Source organism: Vidua macroura, chromosome 14 (assembly GCF_024509145.1).
Source record: "Vidua macroura isolate BioBank_ID:100142 chromosome 14, ASM2450914v1, whole genome shotgun sequence".
Taxonomy (NCBI): domain Eukaryota; kingdom Metazoa; phylum Chordata; class Aves; order Passeriformes; family Viduidae; genus Vidua; species Vidua macroura.
This window is the reverse complement of record NC_071584.1, coordinates 9448477-9468388: the sequence shown is the minus strand read 5'-3', so window position 1 is coordinate 9468388 and position 19912 is coordinate 9448477. Positions and strand designations below refer to the sequence as shown.

Here is a 19912-nt window from a genome sequence, read left to right as displayed (position 1 = left end):
ACAATGTTCAAGTTTCTTTCAAAACAAAGACAGTGTTTTCTACTGAGGGATTCATTTGTTTAAAATCAGTTAGCAGTGACACCTTCTGTTGCTTTTGGGAAAATAGTTTCTCCAGGTATTGAATTCTGTCTTTTTCTCTTTTTTTTAACATCCTATATTATTTAACACCAATATTTATAAAAATATTCAGTAACTGCAAAAGCTTATGATGCAGACAGAAAGATTAATTGTTCGCTCTGCTGGGACAGATATTTGGAAGATTCATAGTAAGGCTCAGAGCTAGGACTCATATCCTTATGCAATATCAAGACTACTGATGATGAATAGTGATAACTTTTTGATTAAATATTGCAAATGGCCCCTGAATGAAAGGGTAAACTAAGTATATTACTTAATCATTAGAAAAACCTTTCCTTTTTTCACTTCTGCTGATGTTCTCTGCTGTATTTGCGTATGGTTGTGTTCCTGTTTTACCTCCGTGCATATAATGCGTACCAAATCTCTATGTAAAGACAACAACAAATATACAAACACAACTGTGGAAACTAGTGGAACCAGGAAGACAGAATTATATTATCAAATATCTTGAAGTGGAGAGAACTGCAGACTCACAAAATGTTCTTCATAGCTCAATGGAAATTTTTCATTTCTAGTTGAAGGAGCATTTATTCTTTGGATAATATGGCTTTGGTTAACTGCAACGTGTTTCATTGGTCCTTTGCTTCAGTTAAGTGTCAAGGACTTTTACATTTCTTACTGCAAGAAACCCTGAATGTACTTCTTTACTCTGCTAACTTCAGCAGATTCTTTCCTGTTAGTTGATGACAGTGCTGTGCTTCATGCAATCAGATATCCCAAGTGAACTCTGGATGAAAAACAAACTCTTTAGAAGTACCAACAGAATCAGAATGGTCATGCAATTAGGTCAATGCAATTTAGGAGTGATGTAGCTCTCCTTTATGACTTCAGCTGTTTAGCACTATTGCTCACCTCATGTTCTAAAGCCCCGGTGATTTCAGAAAAGTCACTTGTTACAAGTAACAGATTAAAATTGATATGTGAATTAAAAAGCACAACTCATTGTTCTTGAAAAGAGCTGTAAATTATTATAGGAAACACAGAATTATTTGCAGAAATATATTTCTCAGTGATCTGACCCTGCTCTGAAGGATTGCCCTTCTTAAACAAAATAATCAGAATGATTAGTATCTGGGGGAAATGATGTCCTGACAGAATCTAATTCCTTTTGAATCCGAGGTAAAATTTGCACTGACTGTAGCAGAAGTCAGATTGTTGTTAAGTGGGCCAAAAGATCATTTATGTTTCCTACAATCTAATTAGAAGACAAATCAGCCAGAACAAGGAAACAATGAGCAAAAATTTGGCTCCATCAGTAAGCAGGAGTGATATAATCCTTGCCTTATTAGTATCAATTCTTTTAATAGGCACTGGAACAGGTGAGGGTTCTAAAAGGGTACTTAAAAATAGCACATTTAGGCTGTTTGGCTCCATGTGCACTTCTGCAGGAGTAGTAGTATTGGTTTAAGCAGCTCTACCTCAGCTAATTGTTCCCTTTCCTGCCCCACCCATTCTGTTGTGTTCATACAGCTGCTTGTGCAGATGTGAGGCAGAAGATCAAGTTTAAAAACACTCTTTTCCATAAATTATTTTTCAGCCAAATCAGTTCTCCAGTCTGGTTTATCACAGAGCTGCACAAAAATCTATGTTGACCTCTTGGAGTGGCTACACAAAATTGAGAATTAATGACCTTGGGCAGCTGAAACAGTGCTGGTGAAAAATTAGAAGATGCAGCCTAAAGCAGCATTTCACATATATATGGGGAAACTGTCAGAAATCACAGAAATGTTTGGATTTTAAATAATAGGTGAAGAAAACCAGTCGAGGAAAGATAAAGGGCCTTGAATGGGAAGGAAATTCATTTATGCTTGGGACTGTAGAAAAGTCAGTCAGGCAATGAAGAAAAGGGAAACAAAGTTCTCTTTTCAAAATACAGAATATTCCATTTTCTGAGAACTGAAGGAAATATTATACTACAAATAATTCTGTAAAAAAAAATCCCTTTGAAATTTGAACTATGTAAACAGCTAGCATGTCTATGGCGTAGTTATATACTATTCTAGAGAAAAGTCTGTACATACATCTTCCAAAATTCAAAGGTTAAATTCTATCTTTCTATGTTTCCATCCTAATGAGCTTTTTTGGATGGCCCTGCTATAACACTGGAAGATTTACATGCTGAAAATTCCTTTGGTTCTGAGGCGTTTCCACCCATTGTAGAGCCAGTCTAGGCAACTCTTCCCTTGCTCTGCAGCCTACAAGGCATCAAGGGTGTAGCTGGAAAGAAAGTGGGTTTGCTTGTATTGCTTTCTCACATTATTCCCAAACTGGTCTATCACACTCTTGAGGCTCATGTGAGTTTTCCTCAGTATATTCTGCTTAGACAGAATAGTTACTGTTCTTCACTTACACTCAGTGTCTCAGCTGTCCCCAGGAGAAATTAGATGCAGCCCTGAATCTAGGCCAGAAAGTGTGCACAAACTCTAACAAAGCTTATGAAAGTTAACTTGCACATGTCTGAGAACAGCAATTGTTCCTACCATTTAGAGGCCATATCCTGCTATTGTTCCATATATCAAACCCCTATTGAAGTTTCTTCTAAAAAATCTTGTACAAAAATCATCTCCGGATGTAATAACAGCCAGCAGACAAAAGGGTCCTCACATGTTATTTTACTGGAACCCTGGTCCTATTTCATATTTTGGACTATGTTATAATTGTACTGTACTGTGAATCCAATCTGTATTATTTTAAAATTCACATTGTTTTACAGGCATTTTTCACTCCAATGTGAATTTAGAGTTTGGTCCTGTTAAACCATTTGGGCTTGCACTGCAAAATGGGGCATTAGTTTGGGCATTAAAAAAAAACACAACAAAACAAACACCCCACTAAATAAACCCTCCAAAACAAACAAGTAAAGCAAAAAACCACCATACATTCTAAAATGTTGTTTGTCAAAGTAAATAATCTAGGACTGAACAGTTTCTGAACTAGGGATAAAAGCATTAAGTGTGTCAATGAGTCAGAAAATTATTTAATTAAAAACCTAAAGTTCAAAGCACTTGTAACAAATGGAAGGTGAGACTAGTAGTAGCTTTTTAATGGAATTCTTTTCAACTAATTCTGTGAGCTGCAATGTTCCTCAAATATTATGTTAATGCCATATCCTATCCGTTTGCAAAGTATTTTTCCATTGTACAGTGATAAAAGGAGATGTAGCTTACGTAGCTGTATTCTCAATATGAATTCACTGTGGCATCATTGAGGTCAGTGAAGCTACAGTGATTTATGCTAGCTGATACATTAATAATAAGCCTTAGGATATATTTTTTGACATGGCTGTTTGTAGTTAGTCTTCTTCACAGAATATTTGCCACTGCTGTGGAGAACCTTTTGTATTAATAGCATTTCTCAATTCGGAAGAGTGAGACCTCTAAGAGTTGTAAGTTAATTAGAACAATATTGGTATCTGTTTATCCAGTGCAGTTATACAGACACCAGTAATGAACCTCAGCAACAGTCAAATAGGAAACAACAATTGAGGTGTATTAGGAAAAAAATGTAATCATTAATTTTCAAGTATATGAGTGGATTAGGAAGATAAAATGCATGGTGATGGTGTGCTAAGAATTAAAATCTGATCAGGACACCACAATTACAAACCTGTTTATTCCTTTAGGGAATAAACAAGGGGCCAGCACTTGATTTTGTATCATGTAAAAATACCAAAATAAAACTTTCATATAAATTTAGTTAATGCAAGGAGTGGCAATTTCAGAATAGAGGTGAATATTAACAATACCAATTTATTATTAATGATGTTAATTGATGAGGATGACAGAAATGCACCAGTATAAGGAAGCCAACAAGCATAAATTCTGATCTTCCTTTTGATATGAGACTGTGTTGAGCTTCCTTTTTCAGGTGTTATTTAATTTTCTTGTGAAGTGATTTGATTTCTTCTGGCTACTGCTTTTGCTATCTTTTTGCAAATGTTCTCTGGCTTTTGGTGTTAAGGAATTCCACTTCCGTTCCTCTAATGTCCAATTCTTAGCTCAGGTTCATGCTCCCTTGCTCTGGTATTTTACACTGTTCAGATAGCATTGAAGCTGTCATCTCTCTGTTCCTTTCAAAGAAATGAGATATACTGTTCTTTTCTCCAGAGACTGAAGAACTTCTTTCTTTAATCTTTGTGAGCAGTGAAAACTCAGCAAATCCTTCTGCTGCCCTTTACCATTCTCAATTCTATAAAAGAATCTGTGAATCTTAAGATGGCCAAGGATTACTTCCAGTGTTCCAGGTGGAAACATCTAGTCACTTGCTATTGGATAGGTTTAGTTTCTCCTAGTGTAATATTTTGGCTATTGTTTTGAAAGTGTGTTCATTAGTAGACTATTGCAGCTTCTAAAAATATGCAAGCAGGGCACTCAAGTATTTTTCCATCTTCATTATTGCAATACATTACTATTTATCAACTGTATTATTTTTTCCTTTCTCCCTAGAAATATCATCCTTCTTTATACTCAATGCCTAAATTACTTACCCTTATATCTTCAAGTGCTCTGGTCTGTACATGTCACCCTGAATGATATGTTGATCCTCCTTTCTGTGACTGGTTTGATAAAATCACCACTTATATCACTTTGTTGCGCTTCTCTCTTTTTCTGTGCAAAGTAAAAGCTGACAAATGCCAGTGTTTTGCCATAATGATGCTGGCCCTTCAGCACTATGAGCACTGCTAAAATCACTAAATATATTGTCTTAAAAGAGACTTGCTATAAATTGAATGTTAGTTAAGAGCAGCTGTTACCCTCTGTGGCAAAAAGCCAGCAGGGCTCTGGAAAAACCCTTGTCATTGCAGTTGTTCCTTTCCTCCCTGGCACTTTGTGAGAGCAGCCCCAGTGTGCTGAGGCTCAGCCTCACCCTCAACCCTATCTGCTTTCACATATTCAGTCCTGCAAATTCTTCTTTTCTTTCAAGTGGGTAAGAAAAGCCAAACAACTCCTGAGCACCAAATCCTAACTCTTTATCTTTATGGCTTTAGAGGGGACTAGCAACCCTGAACCCCAAATTCTGCAAGTTTCTGAATAAAATTGGATCTGTTGCTACTGGTAGAATTCAGTGCCTCACTCATTCGTAGCTACATTTTCATTAGTTTTATTGCTTCCTTTCTGTAGAATTCATGTTCTCCAACATATTTTCTCATTTCTTTCTATTACAAAAGTCAGTTCTCCTTTCAGACATGTATAAATCAAATTACTCCAGCAAGGTAAACAGATTTTCACTGTTACAGAATGATGAGTTCAAACCCAGGCCTTTTAAACAGGTAGATCCCCTTGTAAATTGATGAATGATTTGGCAGTTTCTAGGTCTCCTGAGCTATCCTGTTTTCTAGGAAAGTGATATTTTCATAGAACAATATCCATCCCCACAAAACTTTACGTCATCCCATTTTTCTAATCGCCCACATTTGTATTCTCACTCTAGCGAAGGGCCTTCAGGCTGCTAGTGGTGATAATTTCTGTCAGAGTTGTTTAATGTGTAAAATAAATACATTGCATTAATTTTGAATAAAAAGCAGCTGATAAACATGCAAGCTTCAAAAGTGTTACCTCTCTTGTGCACTTTTCCTTTCATTTACTAATTCTGTTATTCCTTTTTCACATTATCTGTATAACTCAGTCTGCCATTACAGCAAGTAAAAGTAGACCTTTTCTTTTTTAATGTGATCATTACTGAAATGAAGTAAAACATATTTCAGAAGATTAAAATAAATATTATTTCTTAAACTATGAAGGAAGTCATAGCATTCAGGAAGCACTGTTGCTTATTATGTTTCCTGCTACCCATTATAAAAGGTGAAGTTACAGTTTTTAACATCTGGAAATATCTGTGATGATCAAGACTTGTATCTGAGCTTGGATTTGCATGTTTGTTTTTCTCAGTGGTTTCTCCATGGTTAATATTCTAATAATCTACTGACTGCCAGAGATTGCACAATATTAACATATTTTTATTTATATATCATACATATGATTTGAGGAAATAATAATTTCCATTCTTAATACTAAAAACATGTCCTTGTTACTTCAAGTGAAAAAAAAAACAAACCCAAAACTTCTCTCCTTGTGTATTTTAGAGTACTTATAGACCAAATCTATAAGTATTTTGATCTACAGGCTCCAATTATAAATGAGATTCTGGGTTTATTACCATCTTCCTTGAAACTGCATCTCAATAAAAATTCATTTGTTTTGATTAGCATTTCTAAAGAGCATTTCAAGATTGGAAGTATCCCTGTGACACAGTTGTTGAGAATCCTAGCACAGCATGTCAGATCTAAGGCACTGAAATATTTCAGGGCTATCTGTACATTGGGTATATCCTTCCAGCTAATGCTTAGTTTAGATTAGGGATATAGAAGAAATTTGAAGGTAATTTAATAAAAAATCCTATGTGTTTAACTCTTTAAAAAATCACATAAGAGTTTGAATTCTCTTTTTTTCTATTGCTTACTTTGTGCTTGTTTTCACAAGTCAAAGTCCAGCTGTCCAATGTCATCACATTCAGATTCTGCCATGACCTGTCAGTCCCTCATCTCTAAATTTTCTATTGCAATAGAACAGCTGCCTGAAAACTGTTGTGGAATACTGAAATAAGCCTTTCACTGAACTATTCTTAAACAATATATATTGGATATGGCTTGTCTTGTTATGCTAAATCCATGTCATTCAAACATGTACGCTTATAGTATAATACATCTACTTTTTAAAATACTGGCTTATGGTAATCTCATTCATTGCATTTTAAATGGAAGGCTCACAGCTTATCAAATCTATTTCTGTTTCTAGAGGTACCCTTACTCTAAAACTAGTTCTCTTTCTAGTTAAATCAGAACTGAAAGTTATCAAAGGAAAATACTACATTTGCCCTTTGATGAACAATTACCAAGCATTACATGTTCAGAGTAAAAAATGGATAACATTTTATTTTATGAGTCCACTAACTAATAGTGAATTAGAATAAAACTCCTGTGGGAACACATTTGACATTCACATGAATAACAAATGAGTTCATTATGATCCTCTGCTTATAAAAAAAATGGGAAATGAATTCATAATTATTAAGCATTTAAAAGTAACATTCCCCCAAAAGATAAAACCTTGTATTAAGTACCCAGCTGTGGTTCAGCTGCAGGGCTTTAAAGAACCTGAAATGAAGTGGTACCAGAAATGATTTGGTCATTTGCCACATTAACTACTTAGTTGCCAAAATAATTTGAAAGCTAGTTAATGCATTTGAATTAATCCTGAAAGTTTGAGATTAATCTTGCTTCCAAAGCAGAGAATACAGATTAGATACATGGTGCATGAAAGGATTATGCTGGGTCTATGTACAAAGAGGAGGATTACAGCACATATGGCTACTGACATGTACTCATGTTGTAAGTGCCTGGGGGCATCTCATTTGAAATATGTATTAGAGTTGAATGTTGTTGGGGTTTTTTTGTTGATATATATGTGGTTTTATATATGACAAATACCATTCAGGACAGTTATTTTGCTGGAAGTGACAGTCTCAAAACTTGCCAGGCTGTCATATTAGCATACAGCTCACAGCCAGGCAGGAAACAGCTCTTCCATGAATCGAACCTCTGCCCTGTGATGACACTAATAGCACAGGGCTCCAGAGGTTGCCTTGTCTGCCAGGCAGAGAGGGAAATAAGAGATTCTGAGAGCAAAGTCAAGAGAACAGCACAGAGAAGTTGCAGAGGAAGAGAAGGGGGATAAGTAAAATCCTTTTCTTTGTACTACCTGCACCAAGGACATAAACAGAAAAGGATGAGAAGTAGACCAAGTTAAGACTGTTCTAAGTGCTCTCAGCACCAAAGAGATACAAAATTCTTGTGTCCCTAAATCTTACATAGATCTAAATTACATTGATGGAGTGAAGAAGATAGTTATCTTCTATATAAATATTGACCCCATGGGTAGCCCTCCTTGGTTTTCCAAGGAGTAGAGAAATAATGCCATATGAGATATATTAACATCATTATTATAATGCCATATTCCTTTTCCCAGTATAGAGGTAAGGAGATGTATGAAAGACCACGTGTACATGCAGATTTTAAAGTAGCATTGCTCCCACATTTTTCCAAGCTCCCTTCTCCTTTGTAACAACCAAGACAACACAATTGTGTTGCCATTGACTTTGTTGTTGTGCTGATGGGGAGGGGAAAAAAGCCACATCAGATGTGCTCATATTTTATTTCACTCAGAGCTCTGAAGCTGCAGTCTGCCATTAGGTGGACTCCATGAGAGACCTAGGCTGTGGGCTTGAGAAAAAGTGCTGTAAAAACAAAAAGTACAGAGCAGGGAGGCAGTAGGGAAGGAAGGGTCTCAGGATTATGGAGGCTGAGGGACATGCTGCAGAGTCATGAAAATGGTCATGAAGACTAGAAATATAGTCCAATAACCAAAACAGAATTCTGTAAAATAATCATATACTTTTCTAGTCCAATTATTTGGTTGTTACTACTAGGTAAAAATTAATCAAAATATCAGAAAAGCCATTTGTACTATACTAAGCTTGTGGGAAAATGTGGGCAATTATTTGAGAAACTGTTAAATGAAGATAAAATTATGTCCTTCTGCTTTGGAACAAGAATTACCAGAGGAGCTTTAGAAATTGCATAGCTGCCAATGGAAGAATATAATTTATGCACTGCTGAATTGCATTGCTTTTAATTTTTAAAGTCTTGGTTCTGTCTGATTTAACTTCTGATTTGGTCTGTGTGGATAGAGTTTGGATGTATGTCCAGACAATAGGGCTGAGCTGATGCTTCAGAGAGAGGTGAGAAATACCCGACCTAAATCTAATAGATAAAACCAAAATGTGTATCAGAGAAACTAATTGTGCATCAGGGAGACTAACTCCTTCCTGAGCCCTGTGAATTGCTGGGTGAAGAATGTGGTTTGATTACGATTATTGCCTTAATGCAGACCTTCAATTCTTATGGGCCTCGTGAGGGCAATGCAGGAAACCTGTTCTGTGATGTATGAAGTGAGGGGTATGAACTCTTGTATTCATGCATTCACATCATACATGAGTCTACATTTCAAGGAACTGGGAGATAATTAAGGAGATAACCCTTGACTGCTAATTATGCTACATACAACTTTTTTTCCTTGAAAGATAAATTCAAGTTTGGAGATTTGTTTGAGGGTTTTTTGTTTGGTGAGTTTGTTCTGGCTTTTTTTCAAGCTAATACATTATGAATCTATTACTTATAAAACTTCTGAAGTTTCTAAGTTTTAAAACATTTAACATCTGTCAGAAAGATAGTTATTTGTTTATCTGTGGTTGTCAATATTTGAGTAATTATTATTATAAACAAGGACGCAATAAGAGAAATGCTGTGATAGTTCTCCAAATTATGAAAAGGGAAAGTCTATTTACTTTTTATTTATAAAAATCAGGTTACATTATCTTACTATTGCCACTTTAAATTTAAGTCATCAGAAGACAATTTGCTTTCAAAATGTTGGATAAATCATACAAGTCAATGTCACATCATGACTTCTCTGACCATATGCTCCCTCACAAGGCCACTGCTGGTCATCATTCAATATCTGTGTGCAAAAAATTGGCATGATATACCTTATCAGGTAAGTTTCTGTTCATTACCACCACATTAGGTTACATGTAAGTTATTCCAATGTTTGCTTGTAATTTGCTAGGTGAAACAGGGTGGCCTGTTGCAACACCCTTCTGTGGAAAAAGGGAATTCACTCCACTAAGTTTGTAGAAATCTGTAAAATTAGACACTTCTTTCAATGTCAGAGAACTGTGGTCACTAGGATTCCTTTTGGAAAATTAAGAAAGGAAAAGGTGGTAGGAGGAATTAGGACTTGGGATGGGTGAGTCCTAACTAAGATAATTGGAGGAACAGCCATCTCTGAGAAGAAAGGGCAGAGCCATACAAGATTATTTTTTAAAAGAAACAGGTAACATTGTGAGGTGATATGAATAATTTATAAAGATTAAAGTCTAGGCTTCAGAATGTACTTACAATAAGACAAGTCTTAATCTGAATCCCCTCAATTTGTGGTATAGTATGTTGCAGCAGATAGCAAAACATGCTTGTTCTAAATCTTATGAAATAATTATAGTAAGTAAATGCAATTGGCAGTGGTTGAAATACTAATAACACACTGCATTTCAAACATTTGTTTAAAGTGACCTCAATCTCTTATTCTACTGCTAGAGACAAACCTCACTCAAATTGCATTTGTCTGCTGCTGAAATATTCTGACAGTATGGTACCCAAATTAGGTGTAATTGCTAATAATTTATTCACCAGAAGGTTTGCTATTATCAGCTTTGTTTATGTCAGATGGAGATTAAAAAATAGTTCTCTTTCTTGTAAACTGCTGTGCAAATTTCATCTGCTTTATTAGATGTCATTATCTCATATGAATGATATGAGATTCTTCTCATTACAGAAAAAAAGACAACTAAATATAATATAGGACTTATATGAATGTTATTATTTTAATTGACAGAATCTTGTTCATATGTATTCTATCTGTAATATACTATAAGCTTTCTGTTCCACTTTCAAGTAATGTTGTTGTAAACATTCAAGCCAAGAAAGGAATATAGCTTGTGAGTGTAATATATATACATACTGTATATTTAGCAGAAAACATGTAAAGAATTTAAAAATTTATTTTTAATGTTGCGTTACCCCATGCAGTGCTTTTTGTTGCTCTAATTCAAAATGTTAAGAACTCAGAGACAGGTTTATTAGGAAAACACATATATCCACTGCATCTCTACACTGTATTAAATAGTGTAAAATCACTTCTTAGCTCTTGTGAAGATGTGCTGTTTGAAAGAGATTGAAGTATGTGAGTAGCTATAAACTATTCCTTTTAGCTACTATTTTGATAATTATCTTTTTCTTTATAACATATCTCACTGATCCTCAGTTTTACTTGTTTCAAGGGTTGGGGGTGTGTCTCTTAAAACGTGGTATTTCTACTTAGAAAAATTAAAAGAAGAAAAAAGATAAATAGCTGCACATCATAAAGTTCAAGCTACTTGCTGGCCTGTGGATGTTACTCCTTCCTTGTCCACAGCATTGTCCTATTTCAGTACTAGGAAATGTATGATACACTACTTGTAGCCACAACAGAAAAGATACAGAGAATCCAATTCGTTTCTTTCCCTCTGTAATGTAGGAGTTATATTCATTAGGTGATTAAAATTCAGATAGATACATAATTACATTTATTAACATATAAGTTCATTTACATTTCTTATTTATGACCTTGCACATCACTGCTTGTTCACCAGTGGTAGAGGAAAATGTAGTTTTATGTTAGTTTATAATGAATTTGTTCTTGCTGGTAAGCACTGAAAATGTGATGCAATGTTTTCATTTCAAACACTGCAAGAGAATTTTAAAATCCAAGTAATTCATTTATTATAGCGGGCTGCCTGGAAACGTTTACTCTAATTTTTTATTCTAAAAACTAGACTTTATTTGTTCAAATTTTTTACTGATTTTCCTTCCCTACACATGAAAATAAAATGCAGAAATTTAATGTTTTAGATCATGTGCTTTCAGGCAACTGCATACATGCATCTATCTACATGTTAAAAACTCAGTAAGTATGCTGCCTTTTTCAGAGAAAAAAATCTTGAGGAAATAGACATTTCTCTTCCAGGGGTAATTTCACAGTTGTGAGGGTTTGCTTTGTTTTCCTAATGATATTCTGCAGGGATACTTGGTTGGAGTTCTATGCAAGGATTTCTGAAATCAATGGAAAGGTCATGCACTTTGAATTGAGGTCTCAGGCATGGAAGAATATATTCATTTCTGTGTCAGAGCCAGACCAGAAAAAGGAAGGAGAAGGGTCCCAGGTGTCCATGGTTCAAATAACTTGCTCTCAGCACAGATTAGAGACGTGTAGAGGCAGTATGTGATGGAAGAATGGGCATGGGATCCCATAACCATCCCATTTGTCCCTCATCAGTATGCCAGGACATCAGTGGAGTGGTAGATGCAGGAGCCAAACCCAAGAGCCTCCAGAACTGCTGTGGCAATCTGCGAGTGGAGTCTGGTCTGCGGTGCCCAGGTGCTGCAGTGGTGCCCGTCTGAGCAGGGAGCAGCCCCGGCAGGGGAAGCCCTGCCCGCAGAGCCGAGCCAAGGGCTCGCAAGGGCACAGCTCCGCCTGCTGCTGAGCCCTGCTAGAGTCTGCTACAGACCATGCTGCATGGCTGTGCCTGTGCAGGCTTTGCTGCATAACTCCTAGTTGACTGGAGAGATAAAAATAATTCTTGACATAAATCAACTTCATTCTGCCTCAGGACATAATTTAAATACCTTCTCCTGGGTGTTCTTCCCTCTGTATAAAAGCGGCAAGTTCACTCTCCAGCCTTCACACTCTAATTCTAGAAAACGTTTCACGAGGGACTGCCACAGTGAAGGCAGAGCTATTGCTGCATGAGGATACAAGGAATATCAGCTAGGGACACAGTGGTGGGAAATGGAAAGATATTTTAGAAAGGCTCTCGAGTATTTTCTTTCCTGAGATTCTAGGGCAAAAATTATGCTTGAATTTATGAATAGAGATGGACAAAAATTTTGAATGATTTCTAAATTCTTGGAATAACAGAGTTTTGAGAGGACTGGTACCATTCTTGAGATTAGGTTGAGCTAAAATTGTTTCAACTGAAATATAGGGAAAATATGAAACATTTTCTTAGTTTTTAAAGGAAATATCTTAACATGCTGAAAATGAAGCTTTTCATCTTTTGAAACAGAAATAGCACTTCCCACTTCCAAATTAATATAAATTGAATAGTAAAATATGTGTATTTTTTTTAAGGTCACAAAACATTTTATTTTTAATTAGAGGTAATATTTCAGATTTACCCCAAATAGAAATTACTGGGTTTTTATTTCGTTAAAAAAAAAAAAAAAAAAAAAAAAGCTATCATGTGCGTTCTGTATGAACTGAGTTTTGTGCTTCCTTTTTGCTGACATTTTCATTTTGTTATTGAACTGGAAGAAACCTCACTTGCTCAATTCTGTTTATGAAATTTTGTATTGATGAAGTAGTGTCACGAGACACTGTTCTGGGAGTTTTCAGGTGACCTGTGTTTTTTCAGGTGACTGTTAGTGTAGCTCCTCCCTGTACTGTACCTGTGCTGGACCTTGAGCCTTGCCACATGCTCTGCCTGTGCTGTACTCTAATTCTTTGGGACAAAAATACAGTGGGTAGGAATCTGGGATTTCAGCAGGCTGTTCATGAAAAGCAGGATCTCTTCATTCTAACGTGACTGTGGGATACCTGCATGAGGTATCATTAGCTCAGCATATACTGAATAAAAGAGACCTGGTCACAGATCTTTTCCTTCTGCTTTGTGTTCCTATTCTCTTCTTTCCTGTTCCTTGTTCTCTTGTCAGCCATCACTTCATTTCAAATAGATATGATGTTCAAAATTTTCATCTAAAGTTACAGAGCAGGTGATGAGAACTCCAGATGCCCTGTCAGACTCTCATTTTCTCAGGCTGCTCTGGGCAATTCAAAGGTAGAATCTTCTGATCTGTGGCTCCTCTCCCATTGAGTCTATATGGCTGACTTGGGTGAATGCTTAGGCATTTCAGAAGCTGTTTTGCTAAGTCATCATTGTCACTCTAACAGTGTCAACCTCTGGAAGCTCAGAAAGCTGCTGCAGTCTCCCAAGAGAGGCTTATCAGGCCTTTCCTAGGAGAAGTAAAGTAGGTGATGAAATGAAATGCTACTACATGTCTCCATTCACAACATCACTTGAGCATGTAAATTACTACAGATTTGGTGTAGGATTCCTATCTCTTATAGGTAGTTGTTTGGATGTTGTTTGTTTTTTGTTTTGTTTTTAGTGTCTTTTAAAGAAAAGTTATTAGGGTTGGTCTAGTAGCTAAAATCTTCAGCATGGACATGACATGGACAGTGAAAAACTTTTACTAAGAACTTCTGTAGTCAAAACAGCTAATAAGAGTTTGCAATTTGAAGAGACAAAAGTGAGCAAAAAGAGAGAGGGAGTGCTGTCAGTGCAATTTTACAGATGGAGAAGGGGACAAATCTTGATTCAGAAAAGTATGGAGGCAGATCCTGATTTTTAGCATTACCAAATGTGTACATTTCAACATACTCTGTTTGATCCTGGAAATGCTTTATGCCTACGCATTTCTAATTTTAACTGCTCTGATTTTTTATTTTTTTTTTACTATCAAAGAGAGGGGCTTTTATAGTTTCTCTTCAAACTGATTTTTTAAATATGCTGGAGCATCTCTATTCTCAGCACAGATTTTCAGTATGTTTTCAGATTTTCAGCAGTTTTTGTTATAGGTGTGTAGGCTCCCCTTCCCCCTTCCTCTCCCCCCTGCCCTCCACCCCAATTTTAGTGCAACTGCAGACATCCAGCAGAGAGAGAAGCAGGAAAGGACAGATTTACATACATTGACTGGCTGTGCTGACTTTTCAATACAAAATAGCAGGGTTATTGTACTGCATCAAAGTAGGAGTCTTAGCCTGGAAGGGATGTTTCATTGACATTGAACTGAAAATATAGGCACTGTGTAATGGATCCTAAAATTGGCTGGACTGTTTCTGGATGCCTGTGTTCAGAATCCATATAAAAATCCCTGTGCACAGCATAAGCAGACTAATGAGGTGAGACCTTTTCTTAGTAGTATAATCTTTAAGACAAGTTCTAGCAGTCAAGCAGGAAATCAGAAAAATAAATGGTACATTCAAGTTGCTTGTCTTTGTCCAGGGCTGTGGTAATAGTTTGAATTGAATGATACAGCACGTGAAGAGGTTTATTCCTCACAAATGCCTTGACACACTCTAGTGGCAAAAGCTCGCAGCGCCATTCAGTCAATGGAGCCCGGTGAAATTCATTCCTTTTTCATGTGAAGCAATGGTTACCCTGGATGAAAATTTAGTTGGTCAATATTGAAAGTAACCTGGCAGCTCATAACCTGCCATTCAAGTCCTGTGCTTTTATAAAACTTACTTTTTTTTTTTTTAATTTTAATATATAAACTACCGAATCAGGAACTTTGCTTGCTTGACATTTGTACAGAGTTTTGAGCAACACACCCTGACCTGAGTCATTGAGGCATGGCCATGATATTTATGCAATATGTGGAAGTCAGTAAACAGCACCCATCCACAAGTCCTCAACACTTAATAGTAATGGATACAGATCTTGGACAACCTCATCTTTTAACCAACCATCATTAAAAACTAAATCAATAACCACATTAAAAATGTATTTATAGATAAGCTGGTTTTGCTGATTGAACTTATCATAAATGATTCACTGTTTTGTCTTCTGAGAATACATAATGGACCACTTGGCTGCCTCAGTTCTCTCTTCATTTTTACTTCAGGGCTATGCTGTGGCAAAATCCCTCTGCTAATACAACGAAGAATTTAAATATATACTTTATCATCACAGTCCAGCCTATGGTGAAGTGTTTTCTCCAGAATCAAGACTTTTCTGTGGCAATACTTTTGGATTGACTGTGTACTAGTACTGATCCTCTGGCCTCATTGCTGATACCATTTGAGCTGAAGAAGGATGGAGTATCTCTGTGTTTTACTGCAATTTACACACTAACATGACTCAAGTATTTAATTTAGCACAACTCAAAATTTCCCTTCCTCACCAAGATTTGCTATTTTGAAACTCTCAAATAGCTGTGTCACAATGAAAACAAAAATCCCTTTTTCCACAAAACAAAAATGTAGAAGCATCTCTTTCTGGTTTAATGTTTGAATTTATTATTGTTGTTTAAACAATACAAGATTACATGTATCTACATGTATCTGCTTGTTCATTATTTCTCATTATTCTCTATTTCAATGATTCCTTCTGTTCTTTCCTCCTTGGGTGTTACTTTTTGGTTATCTGGACATAAAAGAGCCACATAGATATTTTAGACTGGCTCTTGCTGCTGTGCCTCTGAAGTTTGTTAATTTTTTCTTAATAAATTTTCTCTTTATATGGGAAAGTTACTCCGGTAAAAGTAAATGTAAATGTACTATCTAAATGAAGACCCTTATATGAAAATATGGCTTTCCCCAACTCTCTGGAGGTTCTTGCTTTGGATTTAAAAGTGAGTACTTTTTAGGCTGGTGCAACTCAATCATAAATATTGGGAAGATGCTGACTAAAAATTAGATCTGGAGTGAACAAGTAAATCTCTCATTGAAGTGAAAGGGAATACTGCCAATTTACACTGGGAATGAATTAGACCTTGGATTTTTTTGTGTCCTCATTTGACCTGTTGTCCTCAAATAGCATTGTCAGACTAGATCTATCATACATTTCTAGTTATGTCATAATAATTATATCATTATTAGTGATTAGATCAGCTTTAGAGGTTTGTTTTTTTTTTATTCTTTGTCCCGTTGCCAAGTTCCATGAGGACACAAGCTATGAATTATGTTGGAACTCTGAATTCTTTTTTCTTGTGGAATGGACAAGGTACTTCCAAGACCAGGAGCCTGTTGTGCATACAAACTTACCTACATACATTGGGGCAATACATTATTTTTTCTCACTGTTCTGTAGTGATATAATTAGCAATGGAATGGCATTTGCCTTTCTCTGGTAGCTGGTGCTATCATGAGATCCATGTTCCTGGTTAGCAGAGCTGAAAGGGACTAACTTTGGGAACAACTCACTGCTTGCTTAGTACAGCAACACTGGTCAGCATATGCCTCGTGTATCCTAGATTATAAGTATTCCTTTATATAAGGTCCCTTTTTTACCTTGTCCCTCATCCAAGCAAAGAATTAACCAAGTCATAAGAAAAAATAAGACAGCAATGGATGAGTGAGCACCCAAGAACACCACCTTGAAAGATACAATTGCTTGTATCTAATGAGGCATCAGTTGTTCACTGGATGTCTGGGCTTTGTAAAGATGCAGCATCCACTGAAGCAATAATCAGTGGTGAACTTTTCAACTTTTGATTATTAATGCACTTGCTTTGTCCATCTTTGCATTTTAAAGTAATGCCAGATGACTCTGTAATTCAGTTTTGCATCTAGGTTAGACTCCAGTTACAAACAAACGAATATCTGAGTATTGCATGTAAATGCCTTAAAATTCCCCTCAGGGGCTGCCTTGAGGAAGGGGTTTTTTTTCTCCTTGAGACACAAAGGGTTAGAATTGCAGCAGAGAAGTTATTTTCTAGAGTAAATTTGATTAGTTTCAATGGACAACAAGCAAAAAAATTAACTAAGCGTATAACTAACTTGATTAGGTTTGGGCAAGTAATCTCAGCTGCATGGAGGATTTATATGTTCCGGTGCAGACAAATGAATATGACTCTCTTGCACTCAGAACCAGTTTAGATTTTAAAAAATACAGCTTTTTTGACTGCTAATGTAATAAAGAAGATTGGTTGATAGATTCTTCCATCTGTTATGCCCAGACCATACTTTGCAGTGCAGATTTTACTAACTATGTGATCTGTTATTTTTTGCATGGTGCAAAATTAGGCTTCCTTCTTTCTTCTCTCTCTCCTGGACAGTGAAGAGCTTTATAAAAAGCATCATATAAAGGTATTTTGGGCTGTGAGATGACAAGCTGTCTTATGTGGCTGTGGTTCCATTCTTTTAGTTCAAGGAGGTTTTAATTTGGAAGTGTTAAATAGTTCTTCTTTCTGTTTATTTAAACACTTTGTTTGCCTTTATGAAAAAGGCGAGTTTATGTTAAAATTCAGGGAAATATAAAAGTGCAGAAGAGAAGCCAGTGTATTTCAATTTAAAACTTCTGTGAAGTGACTCATTTATTTGACCCATGACTCTGCAAAGTCACTAGATAGACAAATGCATTATGCAGATAGAGAACTGGAGACAGAGGTTATGTGATGCCCAAGGCCATGCAGTGAGTCAAAACTGAGCCAGGGCGAAGTTCCCATTTTAGTGTCTATTAATAACACCAGCACAGACAAACTACATTAAAGAACTAAAATTGGGGGCCATGTGATGTCAGCGTGCTCTGCAAGACTGAGATATTTTTTGTTTCCATCTAAGTCTAAAATGGTGAAATTATTAGACATAAATATGACTGGATTGATATCTTACCTGAAGGCTTTCTCATACTTAAGGATAGTAATCTCTTTCCTCCCTCCTGACTGAGACCTTTTGTTTTTTCTTTGACAAACATAAAAATTATTTGTTTACCTTCAAATTTTGAGTACTGACAGGTTAATACTGTGTCTGATGTCAAAAAAGACAGTCATAACATAGAAGTATATTTTATCTAGCTTTAGATAAAGTTAGTGACTTCAGTTACTAACAGGACGTGGCAGAGGAAAAGATGTTGCATAATAAGTTGCATAAGTTGGAGTTAGGAGCTGCTGTATATCATCAGTGTCTGCCAGTGACTTGCCTTAGTGACTAGGACTTGGACTTTCAAGTATAAATATAACTTTTAGGTGCCTTTGCTAGTGATTCTATTTCTTATGATTGCTAGCTTGATTGTTATATGTAGTAAAACAAAAGTCAGTCACGAATCAGCAAGATTATAGAAATATCCACGAGAACTGACTAAATGGTTGACATATTTGATGGGGAAAGCAAAGGAATCCATTGCAGCTATATTTAATTGAAGCCAATGTCTATAAATGCCAAAAGGTGGTATCAGGGATTATATTTAACTTGCAGTCTACAAAGCATTATCATGGAAATTCATGTAACATTAATGACAATAGTCAAATCAACTTAGTTTTCAAAAAATAGAGGAAAAACTTAATATGGAAGTAACTTTTTTGTTCTTAAAATGCATTCAAAATACCCTAATTATGCAGTCTCATAACAGATTTCCAAGATTCTTCAGAATATCAACAGGAGCCAAGATTGCTCCATTCATTCTTCTTTAAGTGCTAGTTTTATCTGAGTATCTGAAAGAGGCTGATGTTACTGCATTTGTTGTCTTAATCTTTGTACAGAGAGAGAAGTGACGTCAAAAGGAGCAACATTGCTAAAGTAAGTTATAGCACCTATCCCTTCTTCACACCCCAAGACTGATTTGTATGTCACTGAAATTAACATGTATGACAGTGACCTAGAAACAGTCCTGGAGTAATTATAATGTTGCAGCAACTTGCAGAAACAGACATTGCTTTTGGTAATTGATCATTCTTCATAATAAAAACCCGATAATTAGGTTTCTTGCTCCCATCTCACTGCTTCATTGTATTCTCCAAATTCTAATTGCTATGTTTGATTTATATCTGTTTGTTCTTGGGCCAACATTTTCATACATTTTAAATAATTAATCTCTGTGATGATGTCTTTACCAATAGCCTTCATACTCCCACCTCATTGTTAAAATGCACATTGATCTTTCTGTGTTGTGAGTGACAAAAACTATATAATGTTTTAATTAGGGACTGACCCGTACTTAGAGGATACCATCAGTGCTGTACTGTCTCTAGTATCACTAATGCTGTACTCTAATATGGTTTTGTCTTTTTCTCAGCTGTTTTGCATTTGGAGTGTTAGGTGGAAGCAGCTGCACTTTTGTTTGTCTGCCTGTCTCTGCACAGTCCTCCAGGATATCTGTTACCTCTCCATTCCTCTGTTACTTCCACCTTGCTGTCCAGGTCATGTAGCCTCTCTCTGATCCTTCCCAAGCAGCCCTTATTACCCTGGTGCTTCTCTAACTGTTATCAGGCTGAGGTTTAGGTTGAAATGAGATCCAGAAGTGACCTACTCCAGCTGTGGGATGATGTGGGAAGAAATGGAGA

The 19912-nt window shown here is 36.2% G+C and overlaps 1 protein-coding gene and 1 long non-coding RNA gene across 4 annotated transcripts in view; one reads left to right on the top strand and one right to left on the bottom strand.

Moving 5' to 3' along the window:
- LOC128814260 (uncharacterized) overlaps window positions 1-19912 on the top strand; it is a 70475-nt gene that overhangs the window by 2457 nt on the left and 48106 nt on the right. The gene's annotated exons all lie outside the window — the stretch shown is intronic.
- Window positions 1-19912, bottom strand: part of AMMECR1 (AMMECR nuclear protein 1) — a 98041-nt gene that overhangs the window by 75330 nt on the left and 2799 nt on the right. The gene's annotated exons all lie outside the window — the stretch shown is intronic.